The 15,125-nt window shown below is 37.8% G+C and overlaps 1 long non-coding RNA gene across 1 annotated transcript in view; it reads left to right on the forward strand.

The window, feature by feature from the left end:
• Positions 1–15,125, forward strand: part of LOC118161536 — an 82,918-nt gene that overhangs the window by 40,958 nt on the left and 26,835 nt on the right. Inside the window, exon 2 of the long non-coding RNA XR_004748077.1 lies at positions 4,164–4,341. This is a non-coding gene — a long non-coding RNA (uncharacterized LOC118161536). The remainder of the gene's footprint in view (positions 1–4,163; positions 4,342–15,125) is intronic.

Here is a 15,125-nt window from a genome sequence, read left to right on the forward strand (position 1 = left end):
GAGGCTGAGAGTCTCTGAAATCTGCCTGCAACAGATTTTTCTAAAAGCTGCAGGGAAGAAGGAGAAAAAGAATATATCTAAGTAATCGATTCAAATCTGTTATCTCAGTTAGAGTTATCTTTTAATTGTAAAATATCTTTAGAAAAAAAATGTATTTTTTTCCACTTTTTTCCAGATACCAGGAATTTTAAAATGTGATTATGCCAAATTTTGGCAGCTCTTTGCCACAAAAGGCAAGCATTAACTGAATACTGAATCTCTCAGGTTTTTGAAAATTACTCTTTTAAATACACATATATATATGTGTGTGTGTGTATAAAGTGATGCATGGCTCAGCCCAACTTGTAACATTTAATACTTCTAGTAAAAGAGTCTTTGCAACGCCTCTTCTATAAGTTAGTTTCAGCCTCAATTTCAGTAAAGTAAATGGAGAATCAGTAAAGTAATTGTAAAATATCAAGGAAATTCATTTTTCTCTATTCCACTTTAAGAAATTCCACTACCTGACTGCTGAGGATAGGTCATAGGAAGGTGAGAATATGGGTTACAAAAGAGAACCTTGTAGGTTAAAAATATCTCTGCACAGCTCCAAGATCAACTCACCATCAGATCTGCCTTAATCCACTAATATACGGCATATGGGATGATTTTCAGGCGTTGGCCTGCTTAATATTGTTTCTTCTTTAGAAAATATCCAGTGGGATGAAATAAGAATGAACAGGGAGCCTTCTTCTGCCTACAGGTTCTGGTCTGAGAGCTACTGCCATGGATTATAAAACTCAGCCTGTCCCCACTTGCTGCAGCAAGAAGCAAACACTGAGCTTCCACTGATCTGCCTTGGCAGCCCACCTCCTCCTGCCAGCTCTCCACTCACTCTGGCTGACATCAAGAGTCTCACCAAAAAAAGCCCTGATAATATAATTTAACGGTGTCAGTCTTAACATCCATTTTTAATCAGCCCAGCAGAACTCCTTGTCTTTGCAGACCACTGCTAGTATTTCTCCTGCTGTGCTCCTCCAGCCAATGGGACTAAAAAAATACACCTGTACTTCATAAGTAATTGACACATCAGCTTTTTGTGGTTTGAAGGGTTTTGTTTTTAGCAGAAGGTGAGGGAACAAAATATTAAAGTTGTCTTAAAATTTGATCTAAAAAGAGAGTCTTTGGTATGTATGTTATAGCAACCTGCCACATTTCAGCTTGCAATTATATTTGTCTCAAACCCCAATGGTATCCCTTTCTTGAACATCTTCATTCACTTGTTGTCATCAAGACATATCTCTAAATGACTATTATTTAATTTTAGCAAATGAGACATTACCTTCTTCTCGTTCACTCTGGGTGTCTGAAACTACTACATCCAGACAGCTTGCTTCATACTGATACCATTGGACTTTCCTTTGGGTAAGGACATTACCAGCGCATTCTCTCATGGTCCTTTGCAAGCTGATCTGCTGTTACAGAGGAAGCATTATGCCACTAAAGTGTCAGGGGAGTGTAGGCCCTTGGATTTATGTTTCAAACCTGAAAAGGATTCGTGTGCCTGAAAGGTTCTCTGTCCTTTCTCTAACTACATCAAATTGTCTAATAAAAGACATAACCTCTCCTTGAAAACTATCATGATAAAGCCTGAATTTAGTCATAATCCTGAAAATAACAGGTCTATTCTTGTTATTATTGTAATATCTTGTTATTATATATTACTTTCTGCTGGGATTTCACAAGAGTAGGGGCAAGGGTCAAATATCACCCAACAGACAGAATTTCAGGATGTTGAGAGCTTCCTCCTGTTGTTCTTGGATACGTTTCTGATTTGTGATTTGTAGCACTGAGTTGCTGGTCACCCCATATTTTCCTGAAGCTTTCACCTGCAAGTGCTGAACTGCCCTGACCTAGTGTAATGAAATACGAATGGACAGGAAAACAAAGTATCCTTCAAAGTTGCAGATGGGCAAAACACTGCTTATCAGTGCTTTGCATAATAATACATAGCAAATGCAGACACGGATATCTCTATATTAATATATATGTAAAGCTAAATTGTGGTGGTGTGACAGTAAAATTCAATGGGTTGTGAAGATTTCAATCCTGCACATTGGCTGTAATCAGTCTAAGGAATAAAGCTGAATTGGTATCTGGGATAGTTTTTCTTTCTTTTTTTTTTTTTTTTTTTCTTTCCTGTATGAATGTTAGCTAGTTATTGAGTACCAGCAATCTATATGAGGTTTGATTCATATCTCAGAATCTGTCCTCAGTAGAACTAATAATTAAATTTATACCAAAGAATTAAATGAATGTGCAGAATAACCATGGAAATGGTGGCATTTTCTGTCATGGAAAGCCTCTTGAAATTCAGAGTCTTGTCTATATTGTCCAGAGGCATTTTTTTAATATGAAACCTTAGAGGGTTATACAGAAAATGTTTTGAAATCTATGAAACTCAATTTAATATTGTAGGGTTACTTTCAGTTTTCTTATACAATATTAGAGTGGAGATTTGATTATGTATTCTGTTGGATGGGTTAAATTTTTATCAAATATGACCAATAAATGTCTTAGGACTCTAGGAAATAGTTGGAATGGATTACAGTTAGCAGGAAACAACATTTCTTGAAGACTCACACATGCTAACTTCTTTGAGAGGCTGTCAGAGGCTCTCAGCCTATTGCTTGGGAATACTTAAATATGCTATGTATAAAACACCAACAGGAAAGCAGAGGTGGACTCTTAGAGATGTCATGAGGTTGCTTTCAAAGCTATTGAAGCTCAGAGTAAGCAATAGCCCCACATTCATTGTGTGTTGGTGTGGTGCTGCAAGGGCTTAGTGCAGGGGTGAAAGACATTACTGTCTGTCCCATGGAGATGCAATATATTGAGAATGACAATGTAATAAGCTATTCTATGATTTTGCCTCAAAAATATAATCCTCATTTCACAGGTAAACTTCCAACATATGTTATGCTTTGTTTCATACTCATCAGTATAGTAAAACTGAAAAGAAGAGCAATTTTTTTGACTGAATAAAAGGGAACCACATGCCTCTAGCTACAAAACGGGGCATCTGCAAGCTCCATATAACTTTGTTTTAGTTTAAAAAATGCGGGAGAAGACTGAAATAAATGGATTTATGCTACTTAACATATAGGTAAGAGTGCCTCCTGCAGTAATAGAAAGTAAATCCCAATACTTAGGCACCACCTGGAGTATTGCATCCAGGTTTGTGGCCCTCAGCACAAGAAAGAGGTGGACCTGTTAGACTGAGTCCAGAGGAGAGACATGAAAATGACTGGAGTGCTGGAGCACCTCTCCTACGGAGACAGGCTGAGAGAGTTGGGGTTGTTCAGTCTAGAGAAGAGAAGGCTCCAGGGAGACCTCCTTGTGGACTTTCAATACTTAAAGAGGTCTTATAAAAAGGATGGAGAGAGACTCTTTACTTGGGTAGATAATGATAGGACAAGGGTAAATTGTCTTAAACTAAAAGAGGATAGGTTTAGATTAGACATTAGGAAGAAATTCTTCACTGTAAGGGTGGTGAGGCACTGGCACAGATTGCCCAGAAAAGTTGTGGATGCCTCATTTCTGGAGGTGCTCAAGGCCAGGTTAGATGGAGCCTTAGCCAATCTGATCTAGTGGGTGACATCCCTATACCTATGACAGGGGACTTGGAACTAGACGATCTTTAAGGTCTTCCAACCCAAGCCATTTTATGATTTGATGATTCAACAATAATATTAATATCTTGGCCATGATGTGAGCTGAGAGTTCATTACAAAGATGTAGTATGAGAGTAAATTTCTACAGCCTGTCTGCAAAGGGGACTTTGGGATCTTAGCTTTTTATATCTACCTAATGCATAATACATTAAGAAGCAACCAAGGTCACATCCATGAATTAACATGGTCAATAGAGATGCTGTCTCATGAAATAAAGAATCAGCTGATGAACAGCTGTCTTTTTTGACAAAACCTTTCAGATCTTTATTGCTACTGACATCTCCTTAGCAAATCCATTAGCCCTTCCAGCATAAGCTCCAGCAGTAGCTAAAAAGTTTTTATTTAAATACATGTGTACTCATCAAATGGGTAGGGAAGTGGGCTATTTGGAATCCATTCTCCACCACTGCCACCAAATTTCATATTCCTATTCTCCTGCTCTTTTCCTAGGCTTTTTTCAGTTCTTCATTCCTATGGACCAGGTCCAGGAAGCCACAGAGAATAGGGAGGGGGCACCCTATGAGGAGCCTGAAATTCCTCCTGCACTCTCTTTACCTGATTTTGCCTAGGAAGAAAACTTGTGAAGAATGATACAAGTCACATCAGGCAATCAACTTGCCACAGTGAGGTCAGTGTGATTTTTAGCACTTGTGACTTTAACATAACAACAAAGTGTTTTTTTTTTTTTTTTTTTTTTTCTTTTTTTTTTTTTTTTTTTCCAGAGTATCACCAATTCTCACATGCCATGTAGGAAGGAACAAAGTACTTTTCCAGCTCTAATACTCTTAAAAGCATATAGACAAAAGGAATGAAAATCTGTGGAAATCTCAAGCTGTCAGTTGACTCTTGTGTTGTCCTTCAGTGCTTCCCAGACCAGTGCTGAAGTTATTCTTGGTTTATTCCTGTTGTGCGTGTCAAAGTAGGATGAACTGTAAACAGAACTGGGTCCTCTGCAGGAATATCTTCCAAGCTGAGCCTACAAGAGACTGAAATGGAGATAGATTATCTGATATCTGAGTCTCTGCTGACTTGAGTCAGCTTTTTAAGGCAGTGTCTGCTCTTGGGGTAAACACCCATGAACCAACTGATAGTAACCTTCTCCTTGCCCCAGCCTGGAAGTGCAATGTGAGGGCATTTTAAGCCACGCTGAGGGTCAGCTGGCATTGTAAAGAAGTTTTCATTGCACCTTTTCCCAATGCCTCTGCTTCTCTCTACCAGAAGAGGAGTTCAGTGTCCTGAAGCACGATTAGACCACTTGCAGGCTAAGCTGGCATGTCAGTCCAAAAATCTCTTCATCTCAGTTTACTTGTGGTGACTTCCATTTTCCTCTCCTCATCCTGACTACTCTGACTCCAAAGGTCATTGGCATTACATCCTTAATCACTGCTGTGGCATAGCTTATCAAAGATAAACCAAGAACGGTCCTATTTTCCATGTATTCTTACAATATTATCATTCAATTTCTCTTGTTGGTCTTGCCTGATAACTGTATAATCTTATGTTTCTTGTTTTAATATAATAAACTAAGCCTACCTTGGCTCCACTGTGGTGAATTCTTGATGTATGAATTTAATACCTGATTCCAGCTTTCTTTGGCCATGCATGGGCTTACTTGCAATTTGTTCAGGGATCATTATTCTTCAGTGATTTGGATCAAATATTCGTTAAAGCTTGCTTCACCATAGTAATCACAGGATGTTTGGAGGAAGAAGAAGGGTTGGGATTTGGGATATATCAGAGGCATACACCCAGACTAAGGAACTTGGAAGTGCTCCCAGGCAAGTAATAAAGTCATAGCTTGAGCTGGTCTGTTGTGCTTTTGTTGTTGTTTTTCTTGTTCTTATTTTTTTTTTCACTCCTTCCAAGTTCTTCATAATAGCTCCCTCTCTTGGGAAGGAGAGAGAGATTAATAATGTGGGGAATTCTACAGCTTGCTTGTCATGGAAATTCCTGATAGTTTTTAGTAACTTTGATCTGAAGAAATCCTAAGTTACTTCAACATTCAAGTCTGATTTCTCAGGTCTTCTGATTTTCTAATCACTTTTCCTAGTTTACCAAAGTTTGCTGTCTTTAAAAAAGGCAATTTTCCATGACTTTCTCTGACATTCTCGTGATTCTTCCAAACCACTTCTAAAATAATGCTGCCTAAGCTCTTCCCCATTGTCTACTGAACAAATGCATCAGATATAATATTCATGAATGTGTGTCTCCCACCAGTTATGAGTAGTACTTGGCCCCATGTACGCATCTATCTAGGGCAGAGAGTTTTTTGTGCTAACACCACTTTCAGAACAGATTTTTTGCTAATAAATGCAGGGGTTCTGCCTTTGCTTCCCTTGCAGAAAGCCAGTGGGGGGAGCGTAAAAGTGTTGCTATTTTGAGTGATTATTTTGAGTGGATTCTAGATGGTGCTGCAGCATCCCCAGCTGACTGTGACTATGAGTAATATAAGCTGGCCTCACTAATCAAGGAAAACCTGTCTGGTAAGCAGTTATCCCCGTGGACATAAAGACCAACCCAATCCAAACAAGAATGACCTTTATTCAAAACTCAACAAAAATAAAGAAATAACTCTCTACTGTGAAAAAGGGGCGGGGTTCTAGACAAAATCAAAATGAAAACTAAACCTTGCCTGAGCTTTGTTTTTCCTCTGGTGGCACAAATATCCTCTTCAACCCAGCTGTTAGTCTGGCTGGCTCACATACTCTTCTGCCAACTTCATTCCTCTTGGAAGAAGAGTAGCTTTCTCATACATTATATTTCTCATATAATGACTATGCTTGCATTGGACTACAATTAAGTAGATTAGCCTCCGCTATTAGTCCAGTCCCTCAATGAGAATACTCTTGTCCCTGTTGCCCTTATAACTGAAGCAGACTGCAAGAATTATCAATTCACCATTGGCTGAATCTGCACCTAGTAAGCAGCCTCCTGCAGCATGCCAGAGCAATGATGGAGGCAGGGCAGTAAATGAAATCCGCACTGACTCGCAAGACTTGTGGGACAGCGAGAATGCATGGACAACACTTACCCAAAATATAGGAGTATTGCCAGCTGCCAGCTTTGCCTTGAGCAGCTGGTTACAACAAGTTTCAGACAAGCTCCTAAGCAAAGATTTGCATATGCCCAAAGTTGAGCAAAAGATGTGAGGGGAAAAGAAAAAATAAATTAAAAAAAAAAAAAAAAAAACATTCTGCAGGAGATGAGGAAGTGTTTGTGTGAGGTATTGTTAAAATAACTGTATCCCTTCTCCTCCCAAGATAGGTAGATAATGCAGAGACACCAAGCCATGGTGTCTGTGAAATGTATATCTCATTGCACTTACACACAGATGCATTTCACACGTCCCTTCCTTTCCCAGAGGCTGATGCTGCTAAATAATGCCTCAAATCTGCCTAAAGCTTGGTGAGGACCAGTGGAGCACCTGGCCTACCTTCAGCCACATCAGTCACTACCAGCATGTGAAATGTGCAGCAGATCGTGGTGAAGACGACACTTCATTCTGCCAACAACGTGATCTCATAGACAGTGACTTGAGCTACCCAGCCACATGGCTGATGAACTCCTGGCAGCAATCCATGGATCAGACACCATCTGCTTCTGCACAGCAAAAAAATACTGATTTTGAGCTTAGAGTACTGTCACACTCTCCACACCAATTGTATGTATAAGAATAGAGTCATGTTTTGTTGCAAGAGGAAGACTCCAGATTTCTGAAATTAATTTCCCACTATGTTTAGCGAGGCTTTGTCCCTTCACAACTGTAGCAGTTGTGTCCTTCCACTCCCATTCCCCACCCCTGACTACAAGGTCAGGTTATTTCTCCTGTAAATATCCTAGTAGATCTGAACAGCATGCTTTTCCTAAATAATGCCCAGAGTGTTGTGGAACACATTCAGTCAAACATGGCACATGATATCTCATTGCAATGCTAATATGGTAGAATCACCAAAAATGAACCACTGGCCACAGGCTAAAAAGAGTTGAGCCTGCCCAGTCTCTTGAGAAGCTTATTTACTAAATACTGGACAAAGTAAAGACCCAGAAACAGATGTATTGCTGTTGCATAGTCAATGCTACCTCACTGCAGTGTGGTCCTCCAGGACCTCACATGTTGCCTCACAACAACATGCAGATGGACCATAGAGTGGCTTATGATGGGGTTGGGTTGCTGATACTGTGCATTCAATAAAAGCATGATATGGCAGGCTTTCAGCAATCATCCATAACCTCACTGCATTTGCACTAACCAGCAAAAGATGTTAATATTAGGAAGGTGGCAGCTAAGATAACAGTCACTCATCCAGTCTCTTGCTTAAGTTTTGAGACTTTCTATCTCTCTGGCCAATTTCATGTCTAAAATTGCAAAAGTCTGCCATAGTGAAATAAGCGTAAGGGTAGCACGAGGAAGGCTACAATCCCTAACTGTATTAAAGGTTCTCAAGAGCTTCTGGGATACATGGTATTAGTAGTTTCTTGTAATTAATTTACAGAATAGCCTGCTTGAATTGTCACTAATTTGTTATGCTCAACATCTTTTTATGGGCAAAATGAATACAACACAGAGGTAAAACGAAAAGTTCATTGATATTCCAGTTAGTTCTAACAGTCTAGTTGAAGAATTATTAGTCCAGCTGTGATGATACTAACACTAATAGTTCAGACTATATAGCATTAAATAATACATACACCAGCTTTCTTATGTCTACTCCTCCCTCTGTTATCCCACTCTCCCATCACCCCTGAGGGCCCTGAGGTTTCCTGGACATTTGTAAGCAAGTCCTTCCTAAGTCCTAAGTTCTTCTCCAGTTGGAGCACCACATTTCTTGAACCTATTCAGGGTCATTTTGTATGTTTGCTAATAACATTTAACCCTTTATCTTTATTCATTATTCTGCAAATCCATGTTACATCTGAATTTACTATACATGGCACATCTTTCACACTTCAGATACCTGTTCTTTATTCTCTTTGTTACTTCTAAAACTATTTCCAGCTTCCAAGGTTATGCTCCTTTAATGACTAGTAATTGACTATCAGAGAGCTACTCACAGCTCTGGACCCACTGATATCCTGTTCATATGCTTTCAAGGCCTCTGCCCTTTGTCATATCCCATGCCTGTAGACCTGCAAGTCTTATTTTATTCACTCCAAAACAAACTGGGTTAACTAATTAATTGTTGTTACTAGCTATAATAAATCTACATGCAGACCAAGTCCAAAGCCTGAGAAGCAATGAGGCCCACATTGTTAGCATAAGAGAAAGCCTCTGCCATATTACAGGCAATGGAAAACAATTATTTTCTGGGTTAAAGTGCTGTAACAGAAAATCCTAGTGTACCTCCAGCACAACAGACTTAGAGGATGGTCCTATAATATGAGTGAAAAATGAGTGCTTAACCATGGGAGAGGTGCCTAAGAAAATCTGTGTAGGTTCCTAGTTCAAAGGACTAGATAATACAGCTGAAGATATGGCTCAGTTCCCATTTCAGTAAATGTTTCTTTTGTCTTTTCTAAAATAGTACTTAATATAGGCATTGTCTCAGTCCCACAGATAAATAAAAGCAATGATTTTCTCAGTTATTAACAGTAAGAAACAAAGGGAAAAGGCAGTAAGGTATGAATTCCTACCAAGTTAAATATATTTTTTGTGAAATGCTTGAACCTCCTATGTAGGAAGGAAATATTTCTACCTTCACCTGACTATTCTGTTTTGAAATGTCATTTATCACTCTTGGTTAACTGTTCAACTGGTTTGTATCACTTTAAACTGCCTCTAACTGGCAAAAACTAAGTGGTGTTTTGATGAGAATATTTACATCTCCTTTGAATGGAGATTCTTACTGATGAAATATTTTTCTCATCTCTGTCCCTGTCCAAGACACAAAAGGTAGGCATGACACTGCAAGAAACAGCTCCATCGCTCACTGACGTGCAGCAGTTGTGGTTAGTCAGATGGACAGGCTTGGGTGCTGAGCTCAAGGCTGGCTGAAAAAAACAACCAAAATGAGATAGGGATGTTGTCACTTGTGCTGCAGATGAGGAAATGATATCCTGGGGACATCGTCTGTATTTGCCTAATGCTAAAGAATGGTTCTAATTTATAGTGACAATCAATGTATTATCAGCCTATATTTATGTATCCCACCCTGTATCCCTTGAGAGCATCCTCAGCATTGCGGTAAAACAAACGCCTTGAACTACAGACTATTTATTTATCATTTAGATGTCTGCACTATTCCTTTAATACTGCTTAGGTGTGAGAGGAAATGGAGGATCCGTAATTAATGGGCACTGCTTTCTCTGGCTAGCTCTTATCCTGTTACCTCTGGGCTCTATGGTATATCTCTGCTTCTTGGTGAGTTTTGCCATTGACCTCAAAAGGAGAAGGTTCCAGTTCTTGTTTTCTGTGCTGTGCTAAAACACTTTCAAAACTCACTATTTGTTCTGGTACAAATAACTGTATCTAGAATAAGTGGGGAGAAATTAAGATAAATACTTGATAAATATGGACTGCTTTATTGGTAGTCTCACTGGAAGGTGGTTAAGGAATGAGAAGCTGGATGTCATTACTGAAGCTTGAAAAACCTCAGCATAGGCAATCTGAATACAAGCCTGTCTCAAAAAGGGTAAGCTTTCTAAGCAGAGAATGAAAAGAACACCATGTAAAGTTTGATCTATAGTCAACAGCCATTTTGGACTGTCCTAAAAGAAAATTAAACAAAAAAAAAAAAAAAAAAGAAAAACAGTTGATCTGATTCATATCTAGCTCCTGTCATAACACACTTGAAGAAAACTGATCTAAGAAAAAGGCCAGTCCTCTGCAGAGATATATTGATGAGGGAGATAGAGCTAGGGAGAAGGGTCTGGAGATCAAGTTTCAGTGCTCTGCAGTGTCCTCTTCAATGTATTTTCTAGCTTACTAACTGAAAAACCTGTAGCTATGCATCTGTAGGGACACGTATCTTCTGCAGTCCATAGGTTGTACAGGGAGTAAGTGCTCATTTACTATATTGCAAAACATTTTGAAACAGTCACTTTAATTTTACTATTGGTTCTGAGCTGAACTGGATCTTCAGCTCTATGCCACACTAATTCAAAGGAAAATACCACTGCTGTGAATAAATTTGCATTTTCTTCTACCTATGTATATTTACCATGTAGGAAATTCTTGGGAAAACCTCCAAAAATAAATCCATTCCCTCAGCTTCTGAAGTCTAATGACCTCAAAATTAGGCCTCTTTTTCTCTTTCCATCTGTCTCCAATAGGATAGGGCTGTTTCCAAAGCATGTAACACTGGCTTTTGAAACCAGGAGCATATATACTACTTATTCCAGTGTAAGCATTGTTAGGCCAATAACTAAACACCTTCAAATATTTCAATGGTACTTTCTTCTTTATTATTATGAATTTTATGTTTCCTCATTGTGGTCAACTCCCTCACATTTCCTATTGACAGTTATTCTAATATTTGATTTCCTGATGTACACATAAACAGAAGATATATATATATATATCATGTCATATCAAAGCTTCTGTTCACATTCATTACAATAAAAATAAGAACTGGTGAAATCAACAATAACTTATCAATTACAGGCTGAATCTCAATTACTGTGTAGTTTGCAGAGAGCCATGCAGTGTGAGGCTGGGGAACTAACAGGAATGCTATATCCATAGTTCTTTTGCATTGCATAATTTTACTTGTACTTCCTTCAAAATGTGGAGTGGTCAAAAATACACCTTCAAATTATTCACAGTTTTGTGAAAGTTATCAAGAAATAAAAACTTTTATGTTTTTATTTTGGAAAATTTACTGATTTAAAATTACTAAATATTATTTTTGACTTATTATATATTGTGTTTTGTTGGTTTTTTTACTTGTTATATCAATTTGTGGTGTCATTGATCTTGCATTTTCCATTACACATTGCAAACTCTCACCTGGAGAATGTCTGCCACAACTGAAAAATAAACATATTATTTTAATATGTAATAACAGCAGCTACTGAGTATTGCCTACCACTCCAAGTGGGATTCATCTCGTAAAACAGATGTTAGATGACTAGAGTAGAAAAAAATCCCCTGACAGTCAAGTCAGAAGAACAACAAAGTGCTGAACTGTAAATTGTCTAGTTTGTTTTTGATCATTATCTTAGAAAAAGATGAAATACACTCCAGGGTGACTTCATTCAGTCAATGGTATACAGCCTATCTTTCATATCTGAGGTAAGCCAAACTATCTAAGACAACTACATGGAGATCTGTTTCCTACTAGAGTGGCAGCTCAGGCCAGGTTGGACAGTCAAGTAATCTCAAACATTAGAGACCTACATGTGGACAACTAAAGTGAATCCACTTTGTTTGATATCTTTTGTTGAGTAGAAGGGAAGATTAAAAAAAAAAAAAAAAAAAAGAAAAAAAAAAAAGCTTCAGGTATCAAAGAAACATGGGGTGCAATTCAGCTGACTAAACTTAGATACCTAGTGCCATACAAGATGTCTTAGAGCTCTCACTTGATCCTCAGTCATCCTTCCACTGTGGCCTGAGTTACCTGTCTGATTTTTTAATCAATCCTGTCTGCCCCATGAAGATGCCTTAGATATACCAGAACAGCTCAAGTGGCACAAGGCACTTAGATTAGACATCAGGATCCTGCCCTTTAGGTGGCATTCACTTCCAGATTAAAACACCTTCATTCAGATTTCAAGATGTATATCAAATGTCTAAGCTCCCAAAGCAGTAAATGCAGCCAATAGAGCCTGGAGAGCAATTCCACTGGCTAAATGTAGCAGCTATGGTGACTTGGGATACCCTGGTATCCCAAGCAACAAACAAACAAACAAACAAACAAAACAAACAAACAAAAAAACCCCTGCAACTTCAATAATATAGAGCAGTAGTAAAAAGATGTTGCATGAAGAAAAAACAGAATTTTAAAATACCATTTTACTCTGTGAGAAACCTTGAAGCATATTTCTTTTCATTTTTTGCAGTGGGAAATTACAAAACTGACATTCAACTAAGAAGCTAAAAAGTCTCTTGGTTTTAGACAAGACTGGTCTGGAGGACCTGCCCTCAACCTTCATGACTGCACTCCCTTTCTGAGAGTGACCATAATGCAAAGCACAAAATGACATCTTTCCTAACCTGTTTCACTAGAGACACATTCATAAAATCTGGACTATTTAACTTTGAATAATGACTTCTCAACTATTTCAACACTGCCAGAGGCACCAGACCTTGCTTAGACTTGGCTGAATCAATCGGACTTTAGGGTTATTCATTGTTATTTTGGAGATACAATAGTTCTTACAGTCCTTCTTTCTTTTTTTTTTTTCTATTTTTCTTTTCACAGTGCAGTCCTCCTGATCTTTATTTATTTATTTGGTTTATTCATTCATTCATTCATTTTGCAAGCTGCTGGCTGACTTCCTCTAGACCTATTTTTAAAGTCTGGTCTGCTAGTAAAATGTGTGTATAAAATTTCAAACAAATTGGTTGAATTCTGGAAAAACTAGCAAAGGAGAAAATAGACCTTAGTTACAAAAACTTTACCATGGGGAAACTACAGTTTCTGCATAAGGTACAAAAGATGGTGGTTTGAGAACCTGAAAGAGCTGCTGAAGAAGGAAAAGCTAATGAAATGTGAATTTGGAACATTTAGCCTTCTAAACCTGCTGGCAAGGAAAAGAGAAAGAACCTAACGTTATGCAACCAACTGGAAACACCATTCTCCCATGAGGGAAAAGCTCTACAGATCATGCAATGTATATTCACAGAACCATGGTTATCCAGAAAAAACACCAGCAGCTTTTTTCATTTTATATATCTCATAACTAGTGCTATGAGGAAACTTTAGTGTAGAATAAGAAAAAAGCTGTGTAAAATTAATGGAAAATTGAAGATTTGTTAGATCCCATTAACCTGATCACTGCCAATACATGGCTCATACCAGTGATGCTCTGATGAGTCTGGCCTCCAGTCTGGAAAACAACAAGCCAAAAAACTTTGACTACCAACAGATTATTCCAGAAGCTAAAAATAAAAGAAATAAAAATCTCATTTACCATTTTATATTCCTAGTGCCTAATCTGTTTTTTCCATTCCTTAGCTGCATTTACCTTCTTTATGTTTCTACAACCTTTTCAGTTTTTAACTGTTGTCGTTACCCTTCTTTACGTCTCTTCCCTGATTTGTCACTGTTTCATTAAATGATATGCCTCAAACCCTCTTAAATCCTTAAATCTTATTGGCATCCTTCTGTTCTTGGGATGAATGAGGTGGGTTTGATTTCTCCAAGATAGCATGAAAGCACAAAGCCAACCGTCTCCTGTTCTGTTCACCAAGTACTTGTATATACAGCATTAATCTGCACCAGCATTTTGGCTGTAGTCCCACATTTCAAATGCATGCATGCTGTTTTCTATAATCTCTCTCTGCCTTTCAGCATTGCTGCCTCTGCTTTTTTTCTTTTTATTTTGAATGTGTGTTAGATTAGAAGCAGTAGTCTTCAAGTGAATCTGTCCTTTAAATCTCTCTAAATCCCTTCTGTTCTATCTCAGCACTTTATGTAAGCCAGTACTTGATTTGGTTACAGTAATAACATATCTCTGTGTAGTATGATCTGCAGGTTTTCAATAATATGCTGTTTACTTTCTCATTAATATGACTTTTAAGAGAAAATTGACTAACATCAGTAGTGTACAAATAAAATGTTTCTAAAATGCATTCTGGCATTTATCACTTATTTCCAGGTTTCCAGAAGATAGCTTCTATCCAGAAACATTTAAACTTTTTTTTTTTTCCTTTTTCTTTCCAGATAATGTCTTGTGAAACGCGATGCTTAATATTTAGCTAATTTAACAGATATCTGTTGTGCTCCTTATTTTCATCCTAGCATTTCTAAGAAAATAATTTTGCTGGCCACTGTTTGTTCTTCAGCTGTCAATATATTGTTGAGAATGGGGTTCACTGCAGCCATATTTTGATTCATTCACTGACTTTGAAAAATGTTGTATACCACAAAAATCAGGGAGACCACTTTGAAAACAGAAACCTTTTCATGAACTAAATGTGGAAGAATCCAGCCCTGTGCACTGTTTCTTACATGAGATTTTTTTCCTTCCTTTAATCCCTAAAATATCTATTTTCAGAGTATTGCCAAAGGGTTCTCCTTCCTCATCTGAAGGTCACTATACAGTATTGACTTTTGTCCAGTTGTTGAGCAAATTACCTCTCTCTTACCTTAGCTTTTTATTCCTCTCAACTTGTATCAACAATTTAGTTTACCTAAGACAAATTGTGTATCTACTTATGTCAAAGTGAAAAATACCATTCTTAAACTGGAATAAGAGCACCTGCTTTTTTTTTTTTTTTTTTTTTTTTTTTTTTTTTTTTTTTTTTTTTTT

The sequence above is a fragment of the Oxyura jamaicensis genome, chromosome 1, assembly GCF_011077185.1.
Source record: "Oxyura jamaicensis isolate SHBP4307 breed ruddy duck chromosome 1, BPBGC_Ojam_1.0, whole genome shotgun sequence".
Classification (NCBI taxonomy): Eukaryota; Metazoa; Chordata; class Aves; order Anseriformes; family Anatidae; genus Oxyura; species Oxyura jamaicensis.